Source organism: Hetaerina americana, unplaced genomic scaffold, assembly GCF_022747635.1.
Source record: "Hetaerina americana unplaced genomic scaffold, ioHetAmer1.1.p SCAF_1, whole genome shotgun sequence".
NCBI classification, from domain to species: domain Eukaryota; kingdom Metazoa; phylum Arthropoda; class Insecta; order Odonata; family Calopterygidae; genus Hetaerina; species Hetaerina americana.
Window position 1 is genome coordinate 74,796,721 of NW_027286069.1, and position 26,792 is coordinate 74,823,512.

The window sequence follows — 26,792 nt, forward strand, 5'->3', positions numbered from 1 at the left end:
TGGTTATTATAGACAAATTTTGACCTTTATTATTACTGATAGCAATTTTCATTTTTCCGATAAAAAGTAACTTCACTTCGAATGGCGTACCCGTCTCTCAATAATATTGATTGCCTCTCGACATACCTTCATATGTCCCTCATAGGCATTGAGTAATTCATTGGAGACATAGTCAAATTAGGTAAATCGACTTTGTTAAACTTCTATTTCATTACTTTTTCAGCAGGTTCGTAGATTAATCAGCTTGGAAATTTTTTGGTAGTGATTACCTTGGATACTGGGCCAATGAATCTCAATGGAATTTACTCTAAGTGTAACTGAAAAGGGTATATGAGTGATCTTTTAATTGATTTTCCTAACTTTTTAATTGCATCAGTTTGGGCGGCCTTTCCACACTTCACCTCTAATTTTTAGTTAGCCTCTCTTAAATTCGGATAAGAATGAATATATTCGTTCAATTTCTCCATTTCATTGACCGGTTTGTTGTGAACGAAGAAGGGCAAAGATCTTCAATTTTCCAATCGTTCAGATTTACTTTAAGGAATAACTTACCGTTAATCTTCCTCGTTTTTTCCCATTATTCCAAGAGAATGAAAATTCCCTAAATCTTTCTCCGCATGTTCCAAATCCACCTCGCTCCCCTTAAACCCGCGTTTTCATTTCCCACGGACTCACACCATATCTCCCTGGACCTTCTTACCTCCTCCTCAAATCTCCATATGTCTTTGTTTTCCCTTCTCGCCCACTCTCCACTCTTCTCCCGGTAACTCGAAAGTTTTTGCACCCCTTTATGTTTCCGTGGCTCTTTTTCCTATGCAAATCCATTCAATCAGCAATTTCTCGATGTTTTACCAGTGCCTTCCAACCCGACCGTGCTCCGTCTCCGCTATCACACACGATTCTACACGCAAGCACGCATCGCGTCCTCTCTTCGTACTACCCTATCAGTGCAAAACGCCTTCCATTCTTCCCCTTTCAACCCAGAATAATTTCTGACGCCGTCTGCTTCCGATCGTATATCACGGCAATAATCGCCCGTGGGCCGCGGACGGAAACATTTTCTGCGCGCTCCCCGATGCCGAGCAGGTTGCACCCTCACCGCCGTTTCGCCGTTCCCAGCCTCAATGATGTACGGGCGGGAATACCTCCTGCTATTCTTTATTCCCCTCGGCCATCTTGCTCTCGGTACCCTCGGCTAAGAATCCCTGTATCTTTGACCGTGGTTTGGATTGGTTTCTTTTTCCAAAGTCCGATCCCATTATGATTGCCACCGTCCCGCCGAGCGAGGTTGGCAAAGACGGAATCATTTTCTCAAGAGAAATATTTTTTATCATCTCTTTAAAGGTTTTTATTTCTCTTTCATTCTCTTTCCATTTTCTCTCCATGAGATCTCTCATAACATGCGAGATCCATTGACAATAAACACATTTTTGGCAAATACCAATGTGGCAAAATGCAGTGAACTTTAAAAGTCATAAATAAAACCGTTTCTGGCTTCACTTGGTGGAAATTATTCATATTGAACTTAAAATTTAAGTTCAATTTAAAATTCATGTAAACAATACAATCGGCAAAATCAAAGCAATAAGAGCCCATTTTTTCCTAATCTCAGCAATAACGCCACCTCAATAGACATAAAAAACTATGTATGAGTAGATATATGAATAGATAAAAAAATGTATGTCCGGCCAATAGTAATATAAGCTGCTCCTGCTTGGTGGGGATTGCTGTACATAACCACTTTAAAAAAAATAAATAAACTGGAAGGTAAAATACTAAGATCAATGCATACTAGAGCCCCACTAACGACTAAAAATGAAAATATCTATCGAAATATTAATCTAGGAAAAATAACTACAGTATTAAAAAGACTAAGTGAAAATTATTATGAAAAATCAAAATGGGACAGCAAAAAAGCCTTTAAAAATGGCATTATAGTAGTACAAACGAGTAAAACTAATGAAAATGACAAAGTAGTGAACTAATGGGAATTAAATGAAATGACACAGAGCAAAAGCTACAACAGTGGCGCGGCACGAGGCGAGTCCAATGCCACAAAAATTGATTGAGCTCAGTTATCATTGAACGGACGCAAGAGCTCAAATTAACAAGAAGTTTCAAAACATAAAATGGGAAAAAATACTTAAATGCTCCATTCATACATGTTTCGTCATCTCGAAATTTTTAAAATTTTCCTCATTTCTGGAAGTACTGAAAAGTTATTTCGAAATCAGATATCCATAATTTTTTACCTATACCCCACACGAGCCCGTTGTAGCTTCATTCCTAAATGTCCGAGTAGGTGGATGGGAGAATTTACAGGTTTGTAGATTGAAACTTTTCAGTTTCTTACTGGAAAATCTACAACTCTATTTTAAGAGAGCGTATTATAAATTATATTATAAATAGCATGACAAGGTTTAAAAGACGTGGCTCATTGGCACCATACTATAATTCAGCTCAGCCCTCTTCACAATAGGAAAATGAATTCATTTCCAGTATCGCCAGCATAAAAAAAATGCTTTACCTTTACACAGTACTTTATGGCTTCATAATTACGGCTTTACATTCCACGTAATATGCAGTATTCGGATTTATTCCATTGCATGAATCAATTATATTGCTCCTATGAAGAGTCGCTGATTACAAACAAGCAATTAGTCAAATACACTGTATTCTTGCATCAGAACCATTAATCCGTTGGCTTTTTTCGCCTGATCATCATAATTGAAATAATCCTAAACTCTCTTCTTCCGAATTGGGATAAAAAGCTGCGTTTAGTCATTATATATACATTAAAAATGGGTGTGAAATCATAACCGTAGGCTTCAGATTTCCTGCCAGCTGAACTTTGTGAAAAAAAGACGCACCTGTATTTTCAGGTATCGTTCCTTGAGAAGTTAATTTAAAGTATGTTTCGTGTAGTCATACCTATGAAACATTTTCCCTGTTTTCATTTACAATGTTGCCATATAACGTCTATGGAACGTCACGACGAGGGAACGATCTCGTCTTCACAATCGACCATCCATTGAAAATCCCAAGTTTTTGGCCGCATGAAGACCAAGTCCGCCCTCTCTCCCGTCCACTGTTTTCTTTTCCTCAATTTCATCTCCCTTACGATTTTGATGATGACAAAAAATTTGTATGCGATATTTTTCAATTTTTAGACACTTTTCTGTTCCTCAATTTCATCTCCTTTACGATTTTGACGACGGGAAAAATTTGTTTTTTTTTATTTTGGTACGCGAATGGTAGATGCTGGGAGCGTCAATGCCTTGCTTCCTAAGGTCGTCATTTAAGGCGTACTCGTGTTGAAGGAAATATTACGAGGGGGTAACAGAGGGAGGAAAGAAAAGGTGGTGGGAAGAGTCGCGGCGCGTCCATTCCAGAGAAATTAATCTCCCTCTCTCTCTCTCTCTCTATCTCTGTCCGTGGCTGTCTCTTTCGTCTCCCCTCCACGGCAACGCAAGCAGCCTTCCCTCCCCTTGACCCTCCGTTCATTCTCATTCCTCTCGCCTCGAAATGAGGCTTTCTATATTTTCCCTCCCCCGCAACATGCCTCTCGTCACCCTCCGTCCCTCCTTCTCCCACTGGTTTTACCGATTTTAGAGGGCATAAACAAAATTTTTTTTCGGCGTCGGTCTTTTTCGTCACTCCCACAGCAAGGCAACCTGTTAGCGTAATAGTGAGAAGGCGGTAGGAGTCTTGGTGGGAGGGGCGTGCGAAACTTTTTCGAGTCTTCTACGCTTTGTTTTGTCTGCTGCTGCGGTGGCGGCAAACGAGATAAGAGCATTGGAATTTTGGGCGACGTTCTCGTGGGAGGAGAGACTTCAATGTGCTTTGCGGTGGCGCTGAGAGGATCTCATCGTATTTGTTGCCTTTTTTTTAATCAGGGTCCTGGGAATAGACCGGTGTCCATGTAAATGAATTGCTGACGCGCGGGAACTATTAGTATACGTGCTCTTTAAAAGGTTTGGAAACCGTCTTAGGTAGAATCCGGGCTAGCAGAAGTTTGAAACTCGGTGAAGGGTGGAAAAACTAAGGGTGAATACAATGTTCATTCTTGTCAGATCGGAGAGAAAATGTCGTTGCGGTTTCAGAAAACTCAATAAGCTTGTTGACTGCGCTTCTTTTAATGCGAAAAGATTTTTTTTCAATTGCCGTTAATGCGATGCGGTGCATTTTTTATCCATTCCTAAACTTTTGTCTAATGTTAAAACCGTAATTGTATTAAACATGTAAATGAAGGTCTAGGAATTGACGCAATATATTAATAATCACATAAAAACCTTAATGCAGAAATATAATTGAAAGATACTTTATGAATTTGGATTGAAGTGAAATAAACCCTTTTCAGGTGACAGTTCGAACAAAATGTCATAATCGTCCTGTTATTTTACAACTGACAGGACGATTATGTTTAGTGTAACTACCGTGAAATCCACTATCATATCATTCATGTTGCTAGGAAATCTATTGATTATTATTCCCTCTTTTAGTACTTACGTTTGACTGTTTTAGCCGTATTTTCGAATATTCAATCAGAATAATTCCTCCATCTTAGTTCTCCAAATTCTTGTAATGACCTTTCTTAGTTGCGTCATACCTTTGAGTATCGCTTTCCTATTTAATACTATATTTACTAAAGAACCAACAAATATATCCAAATAAATGATTTTAACGATTAATAATTTAATCACGTTGGGGTTTATTACTTTATAACCTTTTTCTGCCTTTCAAGTTTTCCCTGGTTCTTAATATTTAATTTTGCAAAGTCCATGACGCCAAAGGGAATTAGGAGAAATTTTCACCGTTTTCATGAATATTTCCAGTCTTTGTGTTCCACATTAATTTAATGACTTATGAGTTCTTTAACTTTTAAAGAATTTTGTTTTCTCTTATTTTTCGTGGAGTTCAGCAATAGTCTTCATTAAAAATGTTCTAATCTATTAAAATAGTAATCGAAAAATGAGAAAAACTCTTGAAACACGAAAAAAGCAATTAAATCTTGTCTTTGGCCATTATTTGCAATGGAATGTGAACATATTTAGAGTTTATCATAGAGTTTTTTGCTGTTTTTGTGACCAAGATATAATGATTCAAAAAGTTTTTCTCTTTGTAAGAGAAAAACTTTTTGAATCATTATATATGGAAAAATCGGCCCTCGAAAACGGTTTGATGTAAAATTCTGAATGTTTATATATGAATAGCAATTAATATTTTAGAATAAAGTGCTCCTGTAATATGATTCATAATAATGATGTAATACAATTCATCATACACATTTTTTCAGACTGATCATTTTCCTCTATTGCGTTTTTCTTAGGTAATGTTTATTAAGGCCATCATACACGTAGTTCCTAATGATATCTGAAAGTCCGGTCTAGCATACATATTATATTGTAATAAATAATATTTTAATGGAATGAATTATCCAAGCAGTAATTTAGGCGCAGGCCTTGTTTTTTCCTTTTACGATATTAATTACATATACGAATTATTGAATGAAAGTATATATTTTAATTTTTTATGCCATGGTGTTGTGTTTGTAATCGTTTTCATGGGTATATCCAATCTATATTTTCAATGCCATAAAAAACCGCTTTATGAACAAATTTCTTTGCGTTCTTCGGGAAACACAGCCACCATTTGTACACTCGATGGTATCAGGCTTGACTATGAGGAAATTCGTTTTCGAATGAAAGAATAATATTGGCTATTTTCTACAAAACTTTTTTATGTGGCAGAACCTGTTTCAACGTATAGGCGTCATCCTCAGGTAAAAAATACTTAGTATTCTTCTTTCGTTCAAACAATCATTTGTCGTGGAGGCCGAAGTTAGGATAAAAATCGAATATTTCTTGTGTTAAATGAAGCCGAAAAATAATTATTCTTGAGCCTCATAAGATCCATTTATCCTCATTTAAACAATAGAATAATCCGGATCTTCTACTCTATCCACGGCCAAACGTTAAGTAGCTACCGGGAACAAACAGTGAAAAATTGTAGCCCGATCAAAAATATCATTTTTTTTATCTATATTTCATTTTTTATAATTTAATGAAAAGCCTGCCCAATACAAAATGGTTATGAACCGAAACTAGCAATATGTTAGTTTTATATGCACATACATATTTACAGTCATGGAAGAATATTTTGTAAAAAAATGAGGCATATATGATATATATGTTCCAACGATATACTTATGTCTGATATATTTCATTATTATAGATGATTCAGTAGTAAAAGTATCATTCATTCAATTTCAAACTTGCGGCAAATATTTGCAGGATATACTTAATATGAGCAAAAGGGTAATATTTTATATCTGAAAGAATTTTCATAAACTAAAGGTAATTTATCTTCCGGATAACTGATTATTTCCTCCATTTCGGAACTTGACAATGCATTAAAAATAATTGGAAATACTAAAAATCTCATTGTTTGATTTGTTTACTGTATAATTTAACGCCTAGAAGACCAGCAACCTAGAGTTTAATAAAAGCATCACCGGTTGCATAACCACGGTTGCATCAACTGGTGCTCTCTCAGCTTTTTTCTAATTGGAGATCCTTAATTAATAATGAATTAAGCCTTTGCTAAAGTCATAAATTATTAAACATTAATAGAAAATTATCTCTATCAAGATTTAATGAAACTGATCACATAAATGTTTACTATCAACGTAATTAACCCGTTGAAATAGTTCCAAGAAACTGTAGGAGATGCCGGGATAATAACTTTTAACCGAGTTATCCGCTAAATGTGTATTAAAATGCAAGAATTTCAGTTGTCGCCTTGTGCGGGATACGATTATGGTCAAGGCGAATCATTTTTACACTCTGCAATTGTTTCGCCGTTTGAATATCTACGAGTAATTATCTCTCGTAATTAAATTCATCGTTTCACCCTCTGTTGAGTGTAATTTGTTTTTTAACTGCCCTTAATTTGTGGAACAAGTTACTAGTGTTTTTCTAGGGTATATTAATATAATGATATTTGATGAATTGCTTCGTATCATGGCTTCTTTATGAGTTCATCGGTGCCGATAATTTCATGCACGCAATGATGACCCAAATTTATCAGAGGATACAAATGAATGCTTCAATAATCTCTCACTCATGGCTTAAATTCCAATTTATACTCTTTTTTGTACCTCTAACTATACCTATATTCCCTCGATTCTCAGAAAATTATACTATTGAACGGTATATTTCTCAATAATTATTAGGCAAATGATGAAAAAATTGGTTTTGATTAAAACCTATAAAACAAATTTATCATACCGAAAGCTGGTTTTTTTTTAAATGAGAATAGAACTCATCTAATACTGACCTCAACTGATTGATTGATTCACAAATCAGGATAGTGTGATTGGTTCCTTTGCCTGTACCACTTTTGGTTTCCTTGGAAGATAATTTACCCGAAAAGTTACACAGTACAGGTAAAGTCTAGAGTACTCGGTAGTGTGGCCTCGGAATCAAAATATGGTCATACGATCATCAGCTTAGCGCTTTATCCATTAGACTAAACGCCACTACTGCTTTATTACAAAATTTTAGTATTTTATTTATAATACGATCTGCTTTTTAAGAGAGTTTGCCGTTCTAGTATTAGTGTGACTCAGCATTTATCTATTATCTCTGAACATCGGAGAAACAAAAAGATCATATAGAGATGTAGTAAAATATAATGCAAAGAATAAGATTAATCATTCAAGTAATATAATTTTGTCGATTGTTATTTATTTTTCCTTTATGAAAATTAAAGTGCAAAAACAATTTTCGTAGAAATCATATTGTTAACTATATTAGCGAAGTAATTGTTAATGTTTCTTTGATTACAAAAGATTTGTATTATCAAACTCAGTTTTCATAAATGCAATCGAGTCTTTGATGATACATTCTCACGTATAAATTTTTTCATATTTCGTTCAGCCGAAGTCATTTAAATAATTTTGGAAGCCTTTTAATATGAATACATTTATGGTGTCACGTTTGGATAATATAGTATAACAAGGGAGATTGGAAATGGAATGTGACTATTGGATGTATCATTTCCAAATCATAGAAGTTCTGGATTTGATTCCAATAAGAGTTATACCTGTATATAGTCGTAAGCCGGTTATCGGAGCATATCTAGTCACTAGAGAGTAGCATAGGGAGCAATTCTTTGGATATAGAGTTAACAAATGCATAGTCTTATTGAACAAGTTTATGCTACGTAATATTTCACTGTCATCCTTCTCTATACATAAACTTGACTTTTTCAAACTCATTGGGCTATCCATAAAATCGACCATTATCTCAGATAAGTAGATTCCGCAATTTTCACTACTTAATGAAAATGTATACGTTAGTCTCATTCTATATTATCCTCTTTTCTGAAATCAATCCATTGTTTCCAAATATTTTGGGCCAGTTTCTCTAATCTGTGAAATTAGTAGGCACACAAAATAAAATATTGTTAAAAGAGGATACATTGAAAGAGCGTTTACATTTCATCCCCTCAAATCCCTAACACCGATTGTACCATTTTTACATCCTAAACAGCATTTAAAATTACAGTTACTCAAAGTTAAAAAATATATTTAGAATTAAAGATGCTACCGATAGATGAATTGATTAGAGAGCTATATTAGACCAGTCTTTGGATTCATATCCATTGATGATGAATCTGCAATGCAGCTCCCTCCTTCGTTTTCGTTGAACACATTTTCTCTTACACTCATCAGTTCAGTATTTTTAATTCAGAGACATTATAAAATGTCTACGTTTGTGTTATTGTAAACGTTTCTGCCTTGCTTTTTCTTCCAATATGAAATGTTTCTTTCGCAGATTTTTGCTGGAGTTACATTCGTGAACCAACTTACTGGTTCTCTCTTCATTAAGTCAATAATTTTACTTAAAATGTCTCCTTAAATGAATTGTTTTGCCTGCAGAGCATCAGTTTACCCTGGAAGTATGCAGATATGTTTTATGCTGTAAAGAACCCGGAGGAGAAAATGATGGAAAATCCGAGGGATTTGGCAATTTAGAAAATTTGGGCACACGTCATGTTGCACAGCCAGTGGGTTCACCAGGAACGGAGGACAGTTGCGCAAAGCTAATTTGAGGCCACGAAGCATGTGCACGCACCAAACACAAGCTCGTAGGCCTTTAAAGGGAAGCGGCCGGTGCGTGTTCAGCAACAGGTCACTCCCCACTTAAAGACAGGCTCCGCCGTCTCCATTCAACATTGGATCGGTAGGCTGAGGTGCAGCAGGCTCTCAAATGTTTTAATGATTGGAAGTGAGGTTTACAATTCTCCGATGGTACGGGGCGTCCCATTTCTTTTCTGCATGAAGAGGGAGGAAATTGAGCGCGTGTGACCCCCAACTCCTTCCTCTGGTGACTCCCATCTACCCCCACATTTCTCCCCTGCCCCCTCGCCCACTCCACCAACCCCGAAAGAACTTTCCGACATCAGTGTAACTCCACAGCTATTATTCTCCGTCATCCTAATAACCCGAACCCCCGTCCCGCTCCCTTTTTTCGTCTCTCCGTCGTCGGACCCGGAGGAAGTTACGGATGACGGAAATATATGCATGATACCAAGTTTTCATTCATCCAGAGGGAATGCATTGCAGCGGAGGCGGATATGGATTACAAATTCATAGAACTTGGATCACAAAATGCGTCCTGCGAGTCGGTAGCGGTAATTCGTAATTCCACGTACAGGTATAACGTGTCTCTTCTTCGTTTAGGGAGCGTAGCACACTTCCCTCTTTCTTCGAATCCTCCCTCCATGCGCCACTTTTCATGCTTGCAGATGTTTCCTTACTTTCTGGTATGTACGTATTTCACTCTCGTGCATAATAAGGGGTCTCCTTTCGGATGGTTTTTTAAAGCAGAGGAATGAGATCCGAGAATCCCATGAGGTATGAATGAACCGACTTGAAACACGTCTGAGTTTCGAGCAGTATATGTTAGAATACTTTTTGAAGTGCGAAAAACTGACGGTGGTGTTCAAAGTTAGTTGGAGATCATGCTTCTCTGTTTCCTATACTGCCCTCATCACTTTGTTAACTAAGTCTCGGTTACAACTTGGTCGCTCTATGAATTGAACTCATTTGAAACTAGTTTAAATTCCTACTATGGATTTCATTTACCTTGAGTATGAAATAGAGGAGCAAATATACGATATAAACTCACTCCTGTAATTATTTCAGCTCGTGTCACTCAAACTTCAAACCAAAATCTTAATTGGACACTCTCGTATTAGACAATATGAACTAATAACTTAAAATTGAGGTATATATGATATGTTTTTTTCTTAAAATTAATGGATGGTGTGGGATGAAAGAATTTTTTGCAGAGGAAATTAAAATTCTAATCAATGAATGCGCGTTTTCGCGAAACTACCGGCAGATATAAGGAATAGACGATGAAATTTATAAATGTAAGCTTGAGGTCTACTAATTCTAATAAATCCAGATTTAAGAATATTTGGACAATTTATACATCTGATAGGTATTATCACATTCTACCCACTACTATGACTGGTAAGTGTCAATCGTGACGTTGTAGTAAAATAGCATTGATTATTTATGTCTTATTTTACATCCAAATAAGATGACTAAGAGTGCGTTGCAAATCCCAAAGGCCTTCGTTTGATTTGATTATTAATCAATTTTTATAATACTCGGTAAGTCTATTTGTCATTAATCCTGCATCAAATTATGCTTAATTCTCCTTGCTATTTGTCCTTGATTGACACCGATTAGCACTAGAGAGCTTAGGAGAGCAGGTTAGCTCACCCATTTCAGGTAGCTGCATCCAATCTCACTAATTGAGTACAATTGCCCAGAATTTTTGATGAGCCACGCGGCCCCCCAACGCGCTTCTTAACCGTCCCGCGACGTCTTCCGCCCTTTCAAATAACCCGTCCTTCGTATGTTACGTGTGATGGTGTGTGCGCGCGCACATGGAGTCTGCATCGCATGCATTCAAAATGAAAGAGAATTGAGATCTTAAAAAGCTGCGCCCATTGTGCGGATGAAGGATATGAGTGCTCCCTAGGCTCCAATCGAGACCAATGGGAGAGATGGGGGCAAGAGTGAAGGGGTAGAGAGAGACGGAAGAAGGGGAGGTAATCTTTGGAAAACATTTTTTTTCCCACGAGCGGCTCCCATTAAGCCCCGATACAAATCGCTCTTTTCTATCCCTCCCCCCCCGCCTGCCTTAACCAATACCCGCACACCTCACTTCCTTATGCCCTTTCTCCTTCTCACGCCTTCCTCTCGCCTCGTCTTCCTTCATTCCCTTCCCTCCATAATCCTCTTATCGTTCGCCTTATCCTCGCCCTGATCATTGCCTTCTCTCGATTCCATATCACCCTTCAACCCGGATCGGAAAATTACTCGCGACACAGCTCCCTGTCCTCGGCCTCCACCCTTCAAATCCCTCACACAGAGGCTGCAGTTAACATTTTTATCCAGAGAACGCCGTAATCTTTACAAAGATGTTGTCAAATTCATATGTTTAATTTTCCTGCAACTGTTGTTAATGTCAGCCAGTCCCTTTAGATATAGATAGTTGTTCACGTTACGCATATGTATCATTTTCATTTACCCTGCCCGCATTTTATCCTTTGCAGAGACCTTAAGGTTCTGTCCAATGAGGCTAAACTTAACTGTGCGGAAATTAATTTTGTCCTTATGCTTATTTTGTTTGAAAGTTCATTTTTCATGCTTGGTTTTATGTGCCAGTTTATGTGCCCCAGTGGAATTAAACAGTTCACACTCAGGGTAATTAAACATCCCCAATCGTTCACATTGGTCCCCTAACAACTGAATTAACTGATCATGATACCACTATAAATCGTCGTATTAGTTTGATGAAGCGTGCCGCTTTTGATCTTCAAGTAGTGTCATATTTAAAAAAAAGGCACAATTTTATCTGAACTTAGTAACATAGTATGTTAGTGAAGGTGCTTTCGTTAGACTCAGGGAATCGATCGAAGGATTTAAAAAATATATTTAGTGAAACTGATAACTCATCTGCATTCCTTAACTTTTCCGTGCGTCATCTCTTCATTAGCATATTTTATCATGAGATGATTATCTGCTCATTAGCACGTAAAATATGAAGATCTGGCGTCCATACTATGTATTGCAATGGTCTAGGCATCTCAAGAGATGACGTTCTCAACCCACCTAACCTATGATATTTTATCTTATTCCATTGAGGAATCCTGCCTCATTGAATGGATTTTTTATCGTCTTATAGCTAATTTCACTTTACTCTTATTTCTTCCATTGTCTTTTATGTTTAATTTTTCGTCTTTCTTGATTTTATATATTTTTAGTCTCCAGGATATTGTAAAGTGTACATTCCAGACTTTCCGCCATGGATTCATGCTTTGAACTGCCCTTTTACCGCGCACTCTCCAGCACTTAAAATTGTCTCTCCAATGAGATCATTTAATGAGGACTTACCCTTCCCTCAACCATTCTTTACTGCCTCAATCTTCCCTCGCACGCTCCCCTCACTCTTCCTGCTGCTCCTCATCCCTTCTCTTGACTCTCCTCCCCCTCTTACATGCGAAAACATCCCCTTAGCCCTCGGCTCTCACCCACGCCCTACCTTGCATCGTCGTCTCCTACTAATCATCTTCTTCGGTCCGCACCCCTCTCCAACTCCCCGCCCACCTTCATCCATCTGGATCCTCCAATCACCTCTTCTTTCACTCCGCCCCCTTCCCTCTCCCCCATCGCTCCAAATGCATTAATCTCTTCTCACCGCCTGTTTCTCCTTCGATTCACCAACCAGCTAATCCGCTATATGAGATAATGGATGTCGGATGTCGAGGAAAGGTCGGCGGTATTAATTTTATTTCGATTCCAATGGCATTCTCCCTCTTTTCAATCGTGTCACATATTCAATATCTTGGTTTTTTGTTCGATTAGATTTTTATAATTTTTAAATGACTTCCATTTCAACCTCTTTTTTAAGAGTCAAGGCATTATATGGTTCTATCGGTTTTTAGTGTGGTTATTTATACACCGAAATGTTGTTTCATTCATTTAATAATTTCCAATTACGTGTCTTAAATAAAACTCGTTGATGTGACGCAGAACAAGCAGAATGTTTTCCTTAAAATGTGATAGAAAAGCAAAGCATTAATATTTGGTTTTATTATTATAGTTTATGTTTTTTTCGTATTCATATACCAGAGTGAAATTAATAGTTTAAAAGTAAAAATATATTTTCAGAAATAAAATTTTATGAAGACCTCTTTTGTAATAAATTAGCTTAGACTTAATTATTTTTAATGCAACCAAAAGTTAATTTATTTGGCTATATTGCTTTCTGTAAAGTATATATGTTCACTGTAATTCTAATAATAATTATAAAACGCCTCGCTGCCTTCTGGTCGCAGTATCTTACACATAAGCCCTACGCCGTGGAATCGAATCTCTTTTCCAGTATACTATATATGTATATCTCTGATGCACCGTTCAGTATATTCTAAATTAGTTTTCATTCCATAAACATATCTACTTAGTTATACTTTCGGATATAATTGTATCGCGTGTATTTCTAAAACTTTTGGAACTGGTGAAGAAAGTCTGATTCACATCGGCCGAATCGCAGTACTTACGGAGACTCTTCCGGCAGGTAGGCAACCAACATTTCCCATTGCCCTTTCAAAAAGTTTGTGCTTCCTCCGCGTTGTCCTCTCCCTTTCATAACTAGTTCGGGAGTTCTGAAAACTTTCTACAAGGAGGGCGTTACAGTAACTCTTTTAGAGAAGGGTCATAAAATATGCCCTTCCGGTCGCTTGCGATATCTTGACCTCAGAAATGTGGGATAATTATATTGACAGAAAGAATCTTATCAATTTAATGGCGGTTTTATCTTTTATGCGTCTAGACTTTTTTAACTTTAAAATTTAATCCTACGTAGACTTAGTTGAGATAAAATAATCACAATTTAATATTTATAATTGAACAGTTTGATGTCATTGCTGGATGAGGAACATATGAAGCTTATCGTACTCTTATCTTGATAGCGTGAAGTTCACCCCTGATTAAACTTTCATATCTTTAATGCTTCACGAAAAATGTTGATCTTTCTTATATAGGAGGTACCTCTGGATTAACTACCAAAATTAAGGATATCTTTTATCTTTTTTCATTTCCACATCCTATTTTCCATATTTTTAACAAAATAACATTTATTGTATTCTTTGTCTTTGACACGCGTGTAGGCATTATAAAAGTGTTACACGGCCGTATTCCATCATTGATTACTCTACTGTACAGTATCTTTCTAAACGTTCTTCATCTGGGCTTTGTTGGAGAAAGTTTGGCTATTGCTTCTGTAATTCCTCCACGAAGATTATCCTTTTCGTGATTATATTCGTAAAAATAAGTCTATATCCTGTTTGAATGTTGTTTTATAATTTTATAAATTGTTTATCGTGAATCACTCTCACTAGCAGAATACAAAAATAATTTTTTCCTGCTATTTCGTTGCATATACTATATTTCAGTCACAATTTTTGCGTTTTTTTGTGATCTCGTTCCCGGCCACGTTGAAATAGCATTGCCTGAATGATTAAAAAAATGCAATCTCCAATCCCAAAACTGTAATTTCCTCTTGCGAAGTTCATTCATGTTTCAATTCATTCTTCAACTTTCATAGCTTTATCCGATCAGGAGCTGGAAGTCCCTTCGGTGGTCGTATGTTCCTCCCAATACAAAAAATTAGTTCTACCATTTATTAAATATTTCTATTTCCCATCGCATTTCTGTGATATATCCTCGGGAATAGAAATAAAGTTTTTCGCGTGGCACACTTTTAATTCGTCAAGTTTGTGCAAAAAAATATTTCCGTCAAATTACGTTATAACAGCACACCAGGAATAGAAGAGACGTTACCTTTTCAGAATGCTCAGTTATGTCGTCTATAAGAAATGTTACAATGTAGCATTGTTGCTCACGCTGTTTTTGCTATTCATCTTGTGGTAATTATATTTAAATTTATTTTGCCAGAGGAGCTGTTTTTCATGTGAGCAAACCAATTCCGATTGATACTTCTATGGCCAAACTGCTGCTTTTTTGAATTTTTTATTTATGTATAATCAAAGGATAAAAGAGTGAGACAACCCGTGAAGTTTGTTATAGACGTAAAACGTAATTTAATTATATGACTGGAAAAGTGTTCACGGGTTTTTCAAATAGATAAAGTTAATTGTGATTAAAAGTTAGTTTTATGCGCCAGGGAAAATTTAAACTTTTAATATTATATACATTTTGCCCTACTTCACCGATGCAATCACTTCATGGTCTTCTTAGAACTCGCAAAAATTTGAAAATCGCCAAATTTATGTCCTTTTACTACACAGTGTATAAATGGCCTAATTAGTGTGTCAAGCCTATTCCTCTCGACGAAAATTTTAATGCCCATCCTCCATCACAGCTATTCATTATTTTTATCCTTAATTAATAAAATGCCTTCTATCGCTTCCGTATTCTGTGAGTTTGTTGCTAACTTTCCGGCGCCTTTAAGTAAGCTAGTACCTAAATGGCAAATGAAAGTCAATATTTTCCTGGTTTTCCTCCCACATTTTAGCCTCCTGTCAATGTATAACGAATCGAATTAGAATTGATATATCACTGATGCATAAGTACACGTGAAAGGCATTCGTAATAACGGATTGATTTGTCACTGAGATTTTCCCGCTGAAATGACTTCGGGAACAGTTGTGCTCTATATCTCTATAAATTATCCATTCATGTCTAAACGGTATAAGAGTAAAGTTTTCAATGACTTGACACCGGGTAGTTTCTATTTTATCATTCCATGTTATATTGCGCGTGGGAAGTGGCGGCAATGAGGAAGAATTTAATCAAGGCGGCGATAACTAATTCGAAACTTCTTACCTCATATTGAATGGCATGTATTATCATCTGTGTTGGGTGCTTCGGCTTTCTTCCCAAGTGGTTACTCACACACTTTGCATATTACTGCGAAGACGCTTAAGGTACCGCGGGTAACATTGTTCTTTTTTGGCGTTGGTTTCTTTGAGGGAAAGGTGACGAAATTGGTGAAGAGTACGTTTTTCATTATGTTACAACATAAATGTTTGTGTTTTCTTGATTCAGTTAATAAAAACCCGAAATTGATTTCTGGCAGCTAGAGAAGGCATCTGATTTTATCTTGTTATTTACTCGGGCATCTCGTAGTTCCTTCTTGCACTCAAGGTATCCTTTTAGTGAGCGCTCAAATATAATTTTATCCAGAGCCGACGTATTTCGTCTGGCTAACCATAAAAACTGTAGTTTGGAAGGAGTTGATATTTTCTCTTGTAATTTAGAGTAAAGAAAGATCGAAATCTTTTTATCCTTATGTCTATAATATGTTATTTGGATCGGGCTTTTATATTTTGCGGTGTTTTTGGTAAAGGTACTCTATGTTTATTGAAACCAAGAGGTTGTAAACTATTGGCTGTTAGTTTTTAAGGTGCAAATCCCATTTCCGATATTGATTTTTCATTTTTAGCTAATATCGATATTTACTAAATCTAGGCATATTATTTTAAAATTAAAATTTCTTGCAAGAGCCTCCGTTGTATCTTCATGCTATCAGAAATTATGCTGACTCAAATTAAAATATATTCCCCTGGTATTTAAGTCAAGTATGCTGGTATTTTGGTTGCAATTTGATACTGAAGCGTTTTTGGGTCTCTGTTGGAAAAATTTCATCTCACGAAGTTTGCAATATCGTGAAGTATCGAAACAAGAACATAATTAATTCAGTGAGTGAAATTTAATGTCATAATGGCATGCGTAATGCATACTAATGTTCCATATGCAGAATGACGTGATAAATTGCTCAATTATGGTCAATGGATTGTTTTAATCGGGTAAGTTCAAGTGAAAATTTTCCTATCGCTTCACTTGATTTGGATGACCGTATACACTTGAAAATATAACCGCCAATGCGCTTGAATTTTTTAAAGATCTTTCGTCCCACCCGTCGTACACCGGGTTTGATATTCGGGATACCCGTTATAGTGCAATGAGTAACAATAGTTTATGTAAAGGCGAGGAGTCAACTCTTGGTCATAGGACTCCAGGGATTCTTCCGTTTCCATAGCATTTTAAGGTCGGGAGTTCCACTATTGGGGCGAGATGTGAAAAGTGGGGAGTGTGTGTTGATTTTTTTTTCGTATTTCTTCTCTTTGCCACAAGAGGGAACAATGGTGTCCCCACACGAGGGGACTAATGATGCGCGACTCTTTTTCCCCTCCCCCACTCCAATGCATCAAATTATCCGTTACATCCCTCGATTCCCCTGTTTACGGTTTTCGACCGCCTTGGGAGAAGGCCGCATGCGGCATTGGAAGAAGTAGTCTCTTACATCGGTCGTTGGCTCATTCATAAGGATATGGTCGATGAGTGGGTTAGGGTTCAGGGAAGTTGCACGCTTTCTTCAAGAGTATGCCGTCCCTCCCATTCGTTCCCCACTCCGTCGTCTCATCCTACCTTCATCGTGGAGCGTGAGCAACAGAGGAGGAATCTGTTCGACGAGGCAAGAGACCTTATTCTTCGTCCCATGACCCTCTCTCTTCCTGTCCCCTCGCTTCCTCCAGCTCTGCTCTTTTTTTACTCTGGTTCCGATTTCTTCCCTCACTCCGGAGCATATCGATTGGAATACCGTGGAATCTCATATTCCTATCGGCAGGAAAGCATCGATTTAATCTCTCGTTTCGTCTTTGGTGTCTACACAAAGGTCCCTCGTATCTCCACAGTTTTCGTTTTGAAAGGTCCGAGACACGTTTCAAATTAGCATGAGAATATAGATATATTACAAATAGTTCCTTTAGAGAAAAGAAAAATTAGATCGTTGTCTTGAAACGTATTCTGATGAAGATTAATATAAAGATAGGAGAAATTAATTGGTGGGGAAGGCCCCATGAAAAAAATAAATTCTATGTATCTTGGAAAAGGTCTTCCAAATGATCTCCCATCCTATCATGCAAATATGAAAAGAATTATTTTTTAACTGCTTTAGTAACCTTTCTGCTTAGTTCGGAGACCCAGACCCTTGGGATTGAATTTCTACGTTGTATCGTATTCAATGGTGGCGGACAGTGTGTGGTTAATGAAGCAACTAGATACTTTCGTTTCAATTCAGGGAAATTCATGAATATTGGAGTGAATATAGAGTATATAGGAGGATATGTAACTATTATGCCCCATAGCTAAGAGGGAATATTTTTCCAATAAACCCACATCAGTCTTAAATGATTATAAAGACATGCCTCTCAATGCTTCGTCGTTGCCTAAAATGCGAATTCTCGTAATTTAGTTTTAAATATAAAATTATGCCTAAAGAAATTGTACATTATAATTAATAAAAAGTTAACTTAGCTTAATATGGTAACGTTATTAAATTACAAGTGATTCCAGCTTCCCAAGAGAGCCACAGGCACCAATGGCTAAGAAATGTTCGTCTTTGGTGAAATTGAGTTTAGGTAGTTACGCCTTTGTGGCTTTTTTTTTGTGGAGATTGTGGAGAATCACCTTTGGTTCTACTGCGAGATAAAGAGTAGGATCTGTCGGACATGTTTAGACTGCCTTCAATTTTCGGGTGGACGTGCATTGATGACAAAGTGGAGTGCTGATTGATTATCTTTATGACCAGGGATCGCTTTAATTGAGGATTTTGCTTTATCGACTGAGTAGATCGAATGATAATCGACGCTTGGACGCCTGGACCATCTGCATCCGCCACCACTCATTCTTTAGACACTTAGGCGACCTCGGGAGTCAATGGGCCTGGTTGCTTGCATGTGATATTTCCAAGGTTTTACCGCATTTTTACAAGGGTCTGCTTCACAAATGACATGAGACGGTGTTTACGCAGGCCTAGAGCTTCCTTTAGATGAAACCCACCCCCCGCCCACCTTACCAAGAGTGATGGATTTGCTTATGTCCGGAAGAGATCCACCGCCAGGAGTACACTTCATCCATCCTCTCTTCCACCCACCCACTCTCGCCTTTAGCACCCAACTCTCCGACCAATGTCAGATAGCGTACGATGATTGCTCACTTCTTTTATTCTTGGCACTTTTCACTCATATTCTTCGAATCCTTAGCAAAGTTTCTTCCTTGGTGATCTTTTGTCTGTTCTTCGCACTGCATCTCTCCTCTATCCTTCTGAGAGAGTTCTTTTTATATGATGCTTATTTCAAGCAGAAATCCTGGTCCATACCCATCTCCTCCGGTGTAGCTCATTTCCTAATACGAGAGAAAAACAATTTATTTTAAACTGCAAATTTTTCACATGGGTTTAATTAAAATAGAGATGTTAGCTGCTTCCTACTTTTCCCACTCATCTGTTCTCCTGTCAATCTTTAGGTAGGGCAAATTTCAACCTGGGAACTAATCTCAATTGTGCATTAGTTTTAATTTGTTCAAGGCTCAATTTTAAAGCACTTATTATTTGTTTGTATCTGGGAGTTCCAGAAATGAAAAAAAAAACTATTTTTAACATGAGTAATTTTGTGTGCTCAAACAGAGTATTATTCCCTTGTCAATATTCTCCAAAAGTGCGCTTGTGTGCGCTGTGATCAATAAACGTTTCTTTAGAGCTCCACAGACACTGATAACATTTTTGTATCCGCCTTTCATTTGTTTGGTTGATTTTATTTTGCATGAAAACTGCTGCAAGTGCATAGATCAATAGATTCACCGGAATTACATATCTCTGGAATCTCCTCTCTTTTAGGTATTTAGAGTAAGTATTTATTGTTGTCGTGAGTAATTCCGATGCTGCAACAGGTAAACTAATCATGGCTTCCCCAGAAGCCCAAATCAAAAATGCAATTGGAAGTTAATTAATCATGTATATTCTATTCATCATTCATTAATGTTTGAAAATGTGCAATCCATTCCGTAATTATCTCTTGTAATTAGCTCTCAGTGGAGTTAGAAGAATTTAATAACTGATAACTTTCGCCGATTGAAAGGCTAATTCGTTTCAAGGTCTTTCCTTTTCCCCAAGATTTAAGATATATGACTACTTATTCCCAGTGTGACAATCTAAGCCCCACGTTAAGTGTCGAATGAGCCGCATGCAAAGTCGGTCCTTCGAGGTATGGCCACAGGTTTCTCGGATTTCCTTGTATCTTTACAATTACAAATGTCTATTTAATCATCTTACTTCGCTATTGAACGCAAAAATATTCCGTAGTCATTACAAAGAAGTGTTCTGATTGGAAGTGCTCTATTTTCTCATGCCGCAATCGTCTCAGCGGTATGGAATGGGCTTCGACAGGGGCCCTCGTTGGTCCAGTTACGAGTACCCACTCGTCCAACAATTGTCCTCTCATTCCTTCCCATAGTCTTTGCTTCCTCAAGTTCCTTCGTTCTAACACTCTTATATATATCCATCCGCTTCGTCCCGATCATAAGCTACTTTCTTTTGATTAATTTATACCAACGCTTTCTTGTGTTTTCTAATTCTTAACTTGTCTCACGACACTGGTGATTGCGCGCTGTGTTGTTGTCCTGACTTTCATTTAATGTGATTATGCTTCTCTGCGAGTTTTGCTTTCGAATAATTTGCCATCGTAAAAAATCACGAAGTCCGTGTAGTATAACTGTTTAGTCCAGAGACCAAAAAAAATTTTTCTACAAATAGGTTTCCCATGGTGCGTATTATATATAGAACTCTTATATTGTACAAAGGGGCACCCAAATCACTTGGGACTCCAACGATGAAAAAGATGCGCTCAAGTCCAAATGATTCGTTATATTCGAACTTTTATTTTTCTCAAATTGTTGGAGGTGTATGATGTCTAACCCTGTCCATTTATTTAGAAAAAATAGTTAATAATGAGAGTGTATTGGCAATAATCGCGACTACATAGGGGACATATAGCAGTTGATTCTCCCTGACGCGTAAGCAAAGAGAGAATTTAAAGCAAATTTTCGATGTTGGGTCAGCATTCGGTCAAAGAATCATATTTGAGGCCTCATAACTTTTTTCTTAGCTCTTGTATTTAGATGGTTTGCATGAAAAATGGTAGATGCACTTTTTAACCTGAATTGTATCTTTATTAAATCTCTGTGTATTATTAAATACGCAATGAGAAGCTCAGTTGTCCCTTGATGTAGCCAGGGGTAGCAATCAAATAAACGTGCGACGAAAGTTCTCGTGTAATTTATATTTAAAACGAGTAAAATTTTATAAATGTAAAACATTGGTTATATCCACCCTTATAAATATATATTTAAACGCATTAAAATTTGAGAAAATGTCAATTTGAATACCATGGTTTGATTTAATGACGGCGTGGATATAATTTTATGATCCGAAATCTGATCAATTCACATTTCATATTCGGCTGATGAGTGATGAGATGACAAAAAGATTTCAAGGAGAAAGGGTTCGTAATAAATAATATTTTCGAGGGAGAGAAATATTCAATATGACAGAGAAGTCTATAAAATTTTAAAATTATTTTAATCTGTGCTCTGATAGGATTTTATGCCTTATTTAGTATTGAATTATGTTGGTTTTCAAATTCTCCTTAAACAAGCGTCGAGTAGTTTCAGGTAATGAACTTAAATGAAAATAAATTTAGAAAACTTCACATATAAACCCATTTGAGTCTGCTGTTTTCATGACTCAAGTTTAAGCAGAAATGGCCAAAGCCAGGTGGAGCTGAAATCTCTTGTGTACTTAAATTATGAACAGGAAAGTGTAACCACCAAGGTTTTATGAACAGAAAGCCACTAAATGAAAAAATAAAGAATTTCGTTCATATATACTCTATGGCTGTGCATTGACGTCGAAGTAGCTTGCCATCCTTTTTACAAGCGGCATTGGAACTCTGGCGACTACATTTATGTAGTTCCAACTTCTTTATCTGGCAGAGTGACCTTTTCTAACTTCGTGCTGCTTGCTTACGCATCCGTCCAGGTTTTTTGAAAGAGGAGTTTTTGGAGTATATAAGATATCTGACTTCATTATATTACCCGACTTTAATGGTTGCCCGTTTTCTATTTTACGTTATTTTGCTTCAGTATTAGAATACTGTTTTTTTAGCGAGAAAGATATGAAGATCAACGGGACAAACCTGCACTGAAAGATATGAAGATCAATTTTTTCCCTTCATTTGCTTTCGGACAGGTGTTACCGATGTCACAGCAACAACAAAATCAATTAAAATTTCCGTTTTTCGAAACGTTTTCAAGAATAATTTTGGAATGGCTGATAAATGGAAAATAATGCATAGCCATTCTGCCGAATACCTTCCAAGTTGTAAAAAGTTATTTTCATTTTTTGCGGTGACAAACAATTTCAAGACATTAAATTTATGGTAGCCTCCGATTTTCAAATATCCTTTCTCATTTAATAAGTGAGCGATTTCTTATGCGAACTGTAGTTGATGATCCTTATCCAAGCCAAATATTACTCGTGGTTTATGAATCCCAATTTAAGTCATTTTTTGGAAACTTACCCCGGATTTCTTGGGCATATTTCGTGCCTATCAATAATTCCTGTTTTTTTCATATTCTTACCTACTTTCGAAGGAATATTCGGCATCAGCTTTACATTTATCTTGTGATGCGCAAAGAAAATCTGCGCTGGTGAACAGTTTGATTCATGTTCGCGATTGACTTTTGGTTCATATTCGCAATACACTTCAGAGTGTAAATAGCAAGCCTTGACAATGGTTCGAGTGAAAGGTAACAAATCATATTGTGGAATAATTAATATAACCTTTTACTTTATTACCAAAACAACTAGTCAAAAATAATTCCTTACGTAAAGTGTATTTCACATTGTGTTGCTACGTACTCAATATTACCTCCCAACAATCCTAGTAACAAAAGGTTTCCTCATCTTGTGCTTCACCTATAAACGCATTCAAATTCCTTTACTATGCTGCAGTTCTAGCAAGGTTTTTAAATTTATAATTTTTGTAAAAGTTGATATTAATGTTTTAAACGTATTTTATCAAATGTGCCCTGTTAAATCGCATGTACGACTCCGCAATAATCTCAGGGATGACAGCCTCTAACTTCTAGCCGGTTAAATTAAACTAATATCTGCCTCTCACAGTATTCTGAAGCCAATGTTGAACAGTTAAGAAAAACTCTATCACGATATTTCGGTCAACCAGGTGGCCATCAACTGGAGCAGGAAATTTTGACGGGCCGTGCTTCGCTACTGTTATCTTCCCCATTGTCAAAATTTCCCACTATATTTGGCGGTCACCTGGTCGACCGAAATATTGGTATAGAGTATTTCTTAACTATTCAATATTGGCTATAGGAATAGCACCTTACATATTCAAGTCAATGGTTCACACCATCTTCGTTTCTCACAGTATTATTTATTGATATACGTATAGATGATAAAAATAACAAGTCGGATTAACATTATTTTATATTGTTTCCTCTCATTTTTAAAATTTTTAACTCTCATTTTTTATATTTTTATTCTTATTTTATGCTCTATAATTTAATTATTTGGCTGAGGTTTTTTAATCAAACATTTCTTTGGGATTTTTGTTTGATTTTGATTTGAATTCTTCCTACAAGAGAAGTTAATATGCGGTGTCTTCGTCAAATCAAATGTAAAATTAACTAATATGATGGACATATTAAAATATGTATGCTATATGTGGTTAATGCATGCCAAACTCCCATTTAAGTCTAATTTGTAGCTTATACGGAGCAAATCAAAATATTGCTGGATATATCAACTAGGATAAACCAAAAATTAGATGATGGCTTGATGCGAGTATAAAACGAAAGATATTTTTTAGTTAGATTTGTAAAATGCATATTCAACTTGGAAAGTTGAAAATCGAGAGAAAAGGTCACTTTATTAAGACACTACGAGTAAGGCATGATAAAAAACTGCCCCGGGTGAGGATCGAACTCACGACCTTAAGATTATGAGACTTACGCGCTGCCTACTGCGCTACCGAGGCTCGAAGCATATCGGAGTATATCTTTAAATATGTTTAGACAATTGTATGCATTGCTTGAAGGTTTTCTCCGCACAAATTAAGGTCTCCCCTAGGAGTACTGTAATCGAATATGCATGAACCACGGTTAACATACAGTGCCTACTACTCCGCCATTAAGACTGGCTGCTTGTATAAAACAGATACTTAATAGTTTCTCACCCTGCATAGTGATTCTGGAAAATTTAATTTTTTCAAAATATTTTGCTAGCAGCAATTGTTTGTTTAATTTTATTGCTCGTTCAAACATGTTGATGTGCTTACTTTTATATGATCTTCTAGTGATACGTTTACTTAATATTTATAATTTTCATATAACTTATCTTGCTGAAAGTTAAATTTAAGTAAATGATTTTATGCTGTAATTAAATAAGAACTCTTTTCCATTGGAAGATGGGTAGTCTCTAATTTTCTATTACAAAAAGGAAATTATTGACCACTGCCATAAAAATGGTCATTATTTCACACAATCCCTTATTAGTTCCTCTTCTCTAATCTCTAATGACCTCTGCAAATTCTCCTCCCCCTTATATACTTCCCACGCAATGCCTGAATTCACTTTTGAAAGTCTGGGATGGTTTCAATAATGTTGTTTTGAACCCCAAGACGCACTCGACGATAGTGGGTTTCAAAATTGGATTAAGATAGGAGATGGCATATTTCCGTCGATGGAAATGTATCTGAGATCCAGGTGAGTCACTATGGCTACTCTGGTATTTAAATTGACAACTATCGATAGTCGATAGTTGACGACAAATATCGACTAGGCATGGTAAGTTACTTCCCATCTTTACTTTAATTTTAATATCTCTCTGCTCGAATTCGATGGTTTCTAGCGCTACTTTGTGAAAATTAATATTCACTGAATCATTTAAGTTGGTATTTTTTCACAAAAACAAGTTTTTCTATAAAAAAACTAAGTTCAATTATTCAATGATCTCTCTTCCCCATGCCGCACGTGTAGCTCACTTTAACTACGCTCGGTTTAGCTTTCAAGTAGGCGTTTAACTTTTAGGTCGGAGGCGTTATTTTGACTATCCATAGTGTACAGTGTAGAACTGCAATATGTAATTTTTATGTTTTACCAATCTAAGCATTATTTATTGTGATCCCTGTTAAATAGGGGGCAGGATAAAGCACTTTGCAGAATATTAGAATAAACTCTGTGGCCGGATTGTTATCGGTTATCGGACTGTATAACATTTTAAAATGTTAATTTTGAAGTTAAATGTATATCTGTTGCATGTTTTTGGCAGCATTGTAATATCACGAGTGAAGGTTTCTCTTCCATGGAGCCCAAATATTCCTTCATTTTCAATTTAATTAATATAACAGTTTCATTCCCTCATTCATTCTCGTATTGTCGTACCTTGCTGTGTTCTTTTCATTTCAGTGCTAGTATTCACTAAATCATTCACATGTTCGTTTAGTTTTTAATTATTGTGACAATGTTATCATTGTTAATCACTCAGTCTATGATTGTGAGTGTTCTATTTATTTCACCATTTTTTCCCGTGTTCGTAACTTGCAGCTATTTCAACCACGCACGTCAATTCAAACTTTATTTCTATTAAGAATTCGATGTGTAACACAGTTGAGCACCATTTTAGCACCGCATGCCCGCACATTTTTGTCAACCTCCTCGAAGAAAAATATGTAACCTTTATTAATTTTTAAGGAAAAATAAAATTGTCCAATGCTACGAAACGAAAGAACCAAATTGGAATTCTGTAAAGGACGATATAAATACTTACGTCATGTTTCCAACCCGACGTCAGGTTAAATACTGTCATAAGTCAATGTAATATAAACGTGTTGTAAGCTGAATTAAAAATATGTTCAGCTAGTGAAAAGGTAAATGCCATTAGTTTCACCCACCCGCTTGCTAAAAGGAAGTTTTCTACGAATGTTTAAAGTTCTCTTTGATGTTCCCGTTGATCTAACGGGACATATTTCAATTCCCTTTGCTCATCAAAGATTTATCCAATACGTCAAACTCAGCGAAGTCGTCTTACCCACGCACTGGTCGCATAATTTGAGAATTGCTCTCAGCTCTGAATTCCGGGTGTTAAAGATTGGTTTGTCAGAGCATATCTTCCCCTTCATCTGTCTTCTCATTCCTATGGCGCAGAGAGCTACTCATCTCGAAGTGCTGCCAAAAAAAGCAAAACTTTGGTCACGGTGGTGAGTAATAATTTAGCATTGGTGACAATGAGAGCCTTTTCCACGCCAACTAATCGTTTCTGGACCGACAGCCATTACTTCCGACGCTTCACTCAAAATCGGGGATTCGAAATTTCATGTTGATTCATTTCACTGAGTTGATTCATTATGTTCCCTTCAACGCTTGCAAAATATAGTGGACCGAAGCGATGATGATTGAGTGCTAATTTCGTGTGAGGTAAGGTCGTAAGGGGACGAAATATTTATGGCCCAAGCGTCGCCGCAACACAATGTTTTTGGGCAGATCCCTCCTTTGGACTGCGGCTAGTGATTCCCCACACACAGCCCTACGGCGATCGCTTCCCCCTTCCTGCCCCCCCCCACATCACTTTCACACCATCCTCCCCCTCACTGCCTCGTCCCCACACCCAAAAATATTGCGCTCGATAGATGTTTGGAGCTTGTGTTTGAAGCTCACCTACCGCTGCTTTAATGCATCTCTTCCTGCGCTCAGCCTCTTTCCTTTTCCCCGCGGTTGGCTGTTGCACAATTTTAATGGCCAAGTCCCCTAGTATCGAGCATAA

General features: G+C 36.9%; 1 protein-coding gene and 1 non-coding gene across 3 annotated transcripts in view; one reads left to right on the plus strand and one right to left on the minus strand.

The window, feature by feature from the left end:
- Window positions 1-26,792, plus strand: part of LOC139686109 (uncharacterized) — a 179,855-nt gene that overhangs the window by 78,634 nt on the left and 74,429 nt on the right. The window lies entirely within an intron of this gene.
- On the minus strand, window positions 23,937-24,009 carry TRNAM-CAU (transfer RNA methionine (anticodon CAU)). The gene has a single exon. It is a non-coding gene; the product is annotated as a tRNA-Met (tRNA).